The following is an 8,414-nucleotide window of genomic DNA, read 5'->3' as shown; positions in this document are numbered from 1 at the left end:
ACCGTGGGATTCCGGCTTTAACTGCGCATGTCTACATTGTTAGTTATTGCTTCCGGTTGACTTCTGCGCATGCTTAAATTAGAGTAGACGGTCCGCTACGTCACCAAAAGAAGAGAAGAACGTAAATTACTGTTGTGTACGTGAACATAAGAATCATCGTAACAAATAGAAAGTGTGATTTATAAACCAGTAGAAAATACCGAGATTTTTTCCATTATGTCCTCCGGTGCTCCTGGAAATTTGGAAGTGAAAGAAAAAGGGATAAGTGATGGCATTGTACGCAGCTTTTACGCGAGAATCGAGCTCAGAGGAAATGAAAAAGGAACAACGCCAAACTTTAGAAGCGATTGGTTTAGATTTAAGAGAAGCTATTGATGGAGCAGGTGACTGCACTTGAACCGGGATGACTACAGAACAAAGAAACACAGCAATGTTTTGAAACTCTTATAAAAACACCCATTCCGTCGCCTCTAACATGCGACATACCTTAGACAACTTTCCTAACCTTTCCTTGATATACTTAACAATGAAAAAATGACAAACAAGTTTCTTTTAATACTAATTTAATATTTTCCTGTTTGACATATTATCTTTTGACCTTTTGAAATGTACTTTTTTATTATTTCCATGTGAGAATAAAAACTATTAAATGTGCTGTGCACTTGTTCCAAAATAACTTTGGGAAGCAAAATTTAAAATTGTTACCTGACGTGTTACATTTTGTAACATTTTGAGACTATTACTTGACCCTGAGTTTACTGAAAACACATGCATATGAATTAAATACCCACATCCCTCCTTAAGATAAAAAGAAAAAGAGAAGCAACGAATATAATTTGAACCTTGAAAACATCACAAGCTTTGAGTTTGCTCTTGCTTCTTTATTTTATATGATTCAGTATGCTGAATCAAGCTAGGGATTAGTTGTTTTTTCTGGAGAGAAAAAAATGTGGAGGGTTCACATTTTGCAATTTTTATGCTTGTGATGTTTCAAGGTTACATTTATATCAGTGATTGACTAAAAAGAAAGACAATTTAAAAATGGTCTTTCCTTTGGTCTGTTACAACTTTTAGCTCGTCTTATTTTTTAAATATCGCAGTTATAAGGATAAGGATGATGGTAATGAGTATCTGGACAAGGTTCAGCTCTCAGCATTGGGTATTCATCACATAACTATATATCACACACACTAGAAGTGCTGGACTTCCATCTTCTTGTACAACAGTACACTCAAAAATCAAGCAAGTCAGGAGCTCAAACTACCATTTCTTTATTAAGCTCCTCCAACTGAAATGGTACTATTCCTTGTTACATGTAAGATATAAAAGCCAGTAGTTCCAGGTTTCTGTACACATAGGCTTCTATATTGTTCATCAAAATCTCCTCTAGAAACTGAAATTTGGTACATGCTTTGACACCACAACTAGGTAACCAAATAATAAGTTTAGCTTTTGCAGCTGGAAGGCTTGTCTACGATACAACCCATAGCATATATACTTCAACCCTTCACGATTCAGTCTTTGCATGTTCTATCAATTGAATATAAAACAAAATGTAACTCTCTATATATTGATAAATATTTTCATATTGAATGAGTTAAACTCTGTTGAATGTTTTGTGATCATAGTAAATTGGACAAAAATATATTGGCATGGAATTTTGAATGACACACATGTATATTGTAATTGTGAAAAAAAAAAAAAATGCTAATCACAAACCAGCTGTAAATGTAGCTTCATATAAAACCCTTCATACTTAGGTATCTCAGGATTTCTGGCCAGCGTTCTCAAGTATTTTAATCCCGGTTGATTGCTTGGTTAAATTAGTGTTACGAAGTATATAGGTGACAGAAATGAAGGATTTAATTTGTCGTAAGATTCATAAATAAATACGAAAGGATTAACTCTGTGTTTCCATCAGAAGTGTTTTCTTGGAGTACTCGAGACGTGGGTATAATGGACTGAAATTTTAAATCGTTTACTTGCGGTAAAGCAGATGGTGAAACTGTGGCCTGAGAAGGGCTTTGGATGGCGACAGACCTCATTTCTGTTTTCTTAAGAGTGGAACCCTTCGCGATTTCCTTACATATTTATGCTTCTCGATTTCTTCTTTGACACTAAATGCTATGCTATTCTGATGTCGAACTCTTTTACACTGGTACATTTCTGTAAGCTTGCACAGCCTCTACAATGCCTTCTTTTCTGCTTTTCACTCAAAACAAATTTATATAACGATTTATTTCTACGTACACGTCTTTGAAAACAACGACAGCAATCCATCGTTTCATGAAGAACAGCTTCCCCTCATTGCAGCATGCAGCGGCTTTGGTTGGATGTTTTCTTACAAATTGATAGGCAGTTTACATGTGAAAACTTTCACACACAAGAAAAAAAATATAGTACATACAAACAACAGTCAAAACAATTCCAGTTTATCGTTGTTAATAGTCTATTTCCGGCCCCATCGATCCCTTCCGTAAATCATACTTCCTGTGTGGAGTTTTACCATCAGTCACTCAAAAAAATTGAATTAATTCCTTCTCCTAGAGGTCATTATTTGGCAACCATACCGCTGACAAAGAGCTAAAATAACCCTAGGCTCGAGATTGAAGCCCGCTTAAGAAAGAGAGGAACCTGGGGAACAGGCTTGCTTGTTTTGGTCTTCGAAGCCGTCATCTTGAAGGCTGTCAGAGCCCAGACAAGAAACATTGAACAGGCGACAAAAAGGTATGTTTAAACAGTTGTGGTAAGATGTTTTTAAAGGCCCATTTCCACCCTTATGCAACGCGCGCCGCGACCCAATTTCCTGTAACACGAAACTCCCAGATCATTGAAAACCTCCTAAAATCGTCTTTCTCAAGAGCCATCCTAGACATATAGTCAACTGTATTACGGTAAATACATTCGCCATTCGTCATTTTACAGTTTCCTTACAGTATTTTGAAACTTGGCCGGAAGAATCCGAAGAAAATTTTTTTTTTAAGTGTCACGCTTGGATCTCTTCTTACTCAGTGAACAGAGTCGGCGAAAAGGACAACGTTCAATTTTTTTCACTTTCTAGGAGCGCTCGAGGATTCTAAATGAAGATAAAATATACCCAGTAGAAATTGTTATTTTTCAAAGAGAAATATGGAAAAATGTCAGACTGCCGGACGTTTAGTTATTCGAAGACCGTGTCCGGTAGTGTCCGGTGAAAATTTTCTTAGTGTCACGCTTGGATCTCTTCGCGCTCTGTGTACGAGGTCAGCGAACGGACAACGTTGGAATTTTTTCACTTTCTAGAAGTGCTTGAGGATTGTAAATGAAGGTAGAATATTTTCCAGCGAAAAATTAGTATAGTTTTTATGGAACGTTGAAAACCTCGAAACGGAGAACTCGCTAAAATGCGTTCTTTTCGTCAAAGTAAGCGGTCAGATAACAAGCAATACACAGTGGAAGTAAGGCGAAGTATTTTTTTTGAGAATTCGACGTATTTTTTTATTCCTAATAGCGGTCGTAAATATTCCCATACAAACCCTTATTATTCCGCCATGACTGTTATTGCGCAAAATGATCATCTCACAGCTGGAGCTTCGGCCGCCTGTGCTGACTCTTGGTCCTATTTAGCAAGGATGGAAAACTTCGATTTAAACAAAATTGATGAATGAATGAAAACGTGGTGGGTCAACATTTTCACTTTCTTAGAAATGCTCGCAAGGATTTTCGTGTTCCTCTTTAGCAACAACCGATCCATAAGCGTTTACTGTCTGGGATTCTACGAAATCAATGGATTCATCCAATTCCATGCCGGATTAAAACGTAAAGAACTGTTTTAAACAGAATTATTTTGACAAGCTCTTCAAATTCATCGGAGAAAACGCAGAAGGCATTTCGAGACAACGTGACAAGATAAAAATAACTGACCAATCAGAGGCGCTATTTAAACAAAAGCGGTGGTTCAAAACAAAAACAAACGACCGCGTTGCATCAAGGTTGGAAATGGGCCTTTAAATGATATAGGACCTTTCGTGGTAAATGAAAATATTACCATAAGCGGTTTCTAATGTTTATTCTCAAACTTGTTTTAGAAAAACAGAAGCAACAGTCCGCAAACTATTAAATTTGTTGTACTTTGGCCAGTTCTGATTCACCGAGCTTATGGGCCTTAATTTTTCCAACTGGAGAAGTCAATAAATATAGATATTACTCATGATTACCTAGCGAGCAGTGAAAACGAACCATGTGGCCGGGCGAGATCATATTTATTTGATGTTTCGTCATTTTTCGACATTCAAGATCATTGGATGTTTGGACTTGTCGAACCGTTCCTCGATTAATTGAAATGTTACCCGAAGCGTTTCTTAATGTTGACTCTAAAGCAGGTTAAAATTGAAACAAGACAGTATTCGTAACTTCAGACTGATTTGATGGACTGTGGGTCATTTTGAATCCGCCGAGCTGAGGGCCTAAATTTCTCCTTCGGGAACAAGCAATAACTGACCGAAATCTTTATCGCAATTACAATTCGCTTTAGTTGGCTAGGTATTAAAACGAGCCAGATGGCGATATTATATTTATTTGATAGTTAACATCCACAGAATTACACGAGGAGCCTCAGTATTGCTGAATTATCTGTTTGTTCGCTCGCTTCGAGTGGTCCTAGAGTTTTTACGCCGACGTTGTAACGTAAATTTACAATTTAACAAGCAAGCAGGGAACATGAAGTCGCTGTGTAATCACATTTAGAAACGATGCATAACTTACCTTTTGCTTTAAAAGGATTTGCTCTTAAACTGCGGTTGTGTTATTAATTCCGTAGACACGTTTTTCCGCTTTGGGATAGTTAAGGAATATCTGTCACGAGAAAAGTACCAATTGTGCTTATATCGTTCCAGATTAGACAGAACGAGGAAATCGATGGTTGTTATGAAATGAAAGCTGTATATATATATATATATATATATATATATATATGGTGGAGAAACTGGATTAGCGCCAATCATGTACGTGATGGGAATAAATATACTGATCATGAGTTATTTAGTCAGCGGGAGGAAAAATAGGTCTTATAGTAGTGTTTAGGTTTTGTAATTATTTCACAGCCGACAGAACGACTCAATGATTCAGGGCATGTATCCCGTTTTTTCTTCCTTCAATATACCTTCGGAGAGTTACAAAGTAGAGTAAAAATTCATTTCGAAACTGTTTTTTTTTTTTGCGTGATATTTCATGCATATTACATGCGTAAATGTGTAATTAGGGGTTTTTCCCGTGACCTTTCGCTTTCTATTGCATCATTTTAGTTCTTAGAAATGCATTATTCCGGGTAAGAAGTTCTTGAAGAAATTCAATCCTTTTCGTATGAAAGTTTTTCTATCTTTTTCTTTTATTTTATGAAAGCTAACGCTATTTTTTTCGACAAGTTATGTTATTCTTAGTGCTTAATGAGCGGAACTGAACCTCGTTGTTACGATGCATTACAAATGTAAGAATTTATAGTTTTACCCTTATGTTTACATCAACAGCAAACAGTAAAACACCTACGATTTCACTCACTATTCCAAAAACCCTACAACAAATGTCTTAAGAAAAATAGCAACAATGATCTTGCACACAACTAGTGAAAATTTAGTCATTTTTAATGATAAACGGCTGAAAAAAAAAGGGCAAGAAATCTAACACTGATTATTTTAGTTTGCCATATGGTCATTCATAACCTCTCCAATAACTCAACCATCGTCAAAATGTCAACATGATAAGGGAATCATGGGTTTATTTTGTCGATCTACACTCTTAAAGCACCAAGTGAGCTTTATTTCTCGATTGAAGAATGAACGCGTCAGTGACATCGCTGCGGGAAAAATTTAAATTTGATTTTATTTGAACTTGAACTGTGCATTTGACACGTGACATTCTATTGGCCTCGCTTTTCTTTTTCCTTTAGAACTTGAATATCAAGAATTAGCAAGGCTCGAAGATAATCGTGTTTCCTATCATGTGATTGTATTATACACTGAATGTATACATAGACATATGATTGGGTTTGATATTAAAGTCTGGTTGTATTTTCTGATTCTCGTCATTATCAAGTGGATAAGTACAAATTGAAATTTAGAAAACATATTTAGGTAGCAAAGCACAACATGACAATTCCAATGTCCTTGCAATTCTAGTGCCATACACAACCAAAAAAAGTTAACAAATCAACTGAAATAATAGCATAAATCAGGCATTATGACAAAATATCAGCAACTGTTAACCTCAGAGAGCATACATTAAGCGCATGTTTTGTTTTGTTTTGTTTTTTTCAAAATCATCTCCTATACCTTGACCTTGATTATTCTGGATATCCAATAATTATTCAGTATATGCCTGCTACTGGGGTATATTCTAAATAATTATAGATATCCAATATCCTGTATTTTTGTTTGCATACTCTTGTATTATTATGCTATTTATTAGTATGACTGGTATGTTAGGGTTAACCATTCCAGGATGTAATCTAGAAAAACAAACGAGCTTAAAAATGAAACTGACACAATATGGGTAATTAAGACATTCGTACCGAAACTGGGATAGTTGGAAAAGTTTTACAGTTTTGTGAATTGAGGTAATCTGTTGATTTGAACAATGTTACCATAATTCGGTGCCATTTCAGAAAAAAGGATATTCTTCTCTATTTGTAGCTAACAGAATAATAATGTTACCATTCAAATTTAGCCTGTTTTTAGGTTGAAATTTATAGCGGAGAGAAGATGGAGTCGAGCACGTCTGACGATGATTCTTATGAAGGTGAGTAACACACGTTTTCGAGCTAGTAACATCTTTTGGTCTTATTTCAACTACTAGTTCAGTAGTGTTTGTAGCTGCGAGGATCTCCTACATTCATTTCTTCACGGCAGTGCACATATATGATTTTCATATATTTACAATCATTATCAGATTATTCATCACTTGGACGGTTTATTTGGACCCAACTTAATAACCAGCTCCCAGTTGGCTTGTTAGCTCAGTTGGCAGAGCGCTGCACCGGTATCGCAAAGGTCATGGGTTCAAATCCCTTTCGGGCCTGAATTTTTGGCAGGTCTTATTTCAACTACTAGTTCAGTAGTGTTTATAGCTGCGAGGATCTCTTACATTCGTTTCTTCACTGCAGTGCACGTTTTGGATTTTCATATATCTACAGTCATTAGTCTGGTTACAAATTTTAATTTTTTTGGCCATTTAATTTTTTTTAAACTTATGGTTCAGAGACTGATTTGAGTGGTTTAGCGGTAAAAAAAACTGATGCATCAGCCGTAAACTGGAAATTCGAATATCATCAAAGAGCGCGAAGCTGAGTGCGGCTTAAAAAATTTTCCTCAAAAGGTTTTTTTTACAGTTACGACACGAAGTAGAGGTCTTTAGACCTCTAGTTCGTGTCTTCTAAAGATTTTTCCTGTTTTTTTCCTTTTATCTGTGTTAAGTAATCGTGGAAATTTTCAATATCAAAATGTCTTATGAGTTGCACTTTAAATAGTGTACTTGGATGTATCATTAGATTAGATTAAATTGATAAAAAAAAAGATACAAATTATTTTGTTTGAGATTATAGGATGAGTTTCTTATGAACGAGAACTATAAGTCGAACAACTTTACTATATTCTCTTCTTTATATTTGATGTGCGATACATAAAAAACAACAACAACAGCAACGACAACAAAAAGAAACAAGAAAGCAAACAAACAAAACACGGTTTTATTTTCTTGTCTTGGAAATTGGAAATCATTTCTCAGGCTGGTGAGAAGTTTACACCATGCGTGCATACGCCATTATTCCCACGATTAGAAGTATTTTGTGCAGGATTTTTGCCTCTTAACAGCTAATAAACGAATACAGGATCAGTAAATTGAAAGATAAATTCGAAACTTTCACGATAAGCTTTAAGCCGAATGCAGTACGATAAAATTCCTATTCAGTTGAAATGCCGTATTTTATCAGCTTACTAAGGAGCTAAAGGTCTTTAACAACAATTCGATTTGCAATATTTCCTTTGTAGACAATTCTAACTTTGATTAACGTGCAATAATGTAACGGAAATAAACTGCGCTCAGTGACTTAAGTCCCTCAGGCTTATGAAAACGGGAGATTGATATGGTACAAGTTACTCAACCCACTTAGCGCTCTTGTATAGAAGTTTTCTCACTAAAGCAGCGGGTGTTTGGATGCATTTTCAGACCCGATGGTGATTTCTGGTTTTTTTTTTCTTTTCAGCGATAATGAAGAGGTTGGAAGGTAATTACCTGTGCTAATAACTTGTAGGAATCTTTATTATCAGCAGAAGGTCTTTCAGGTAGCACACGAAAGCCGAAATTTTACACAGTCCATATGGATTATTTTTTCAGTTTTGTTTTATTTTCACTGATGGAGTAAAAGAGGAAAGGTAACCAACCTG

At 35.8% G+C, this 8,414-nt stretch overlaps 1 long non-coding RNA gene across 1 annotated transcript in view; it reads left to right on the top strand.

Annotated features, from left to right (window-relative positions):
• Positions 1-2,634: 2,634 nt before the first annotated feature.
• LOC149039724 (uncharacterized) overlaps positions 2,635-8,414 on the top strand; it is a 193,126-nt gene continuing 187,346 nt past the window's right edge. Inside the window, exon 1 of the long non-coding RNA XR_016180005.1 lies at positions 2,635-2,727. This is a non-coding gene — a long non-coding RNA (uncharacterized LOC149039724). The remainder of the gene's footprint in view (positions 2,728-8,414) is intronic.

This window comes from Pocillopora damicornis, chromosome 9 (assembly GCF_964200805.1).
Source record: "Pocillopora damicornis chromosome 9, jaPocDami1.2, whole genome shotgun sequence".
Lineage (NCBI taxonomy): Eukaryota > Metazoa > Cnidaria > Anthozoa > Scleractinia > Pocilloporidae > Pocillopora > Pocillopora damicornis.
The sequence above is the reverse complement of the archived record's forward strand: the minus strand, read 5'-3'. Positions and strand labels throughout refer to the sequence as shown.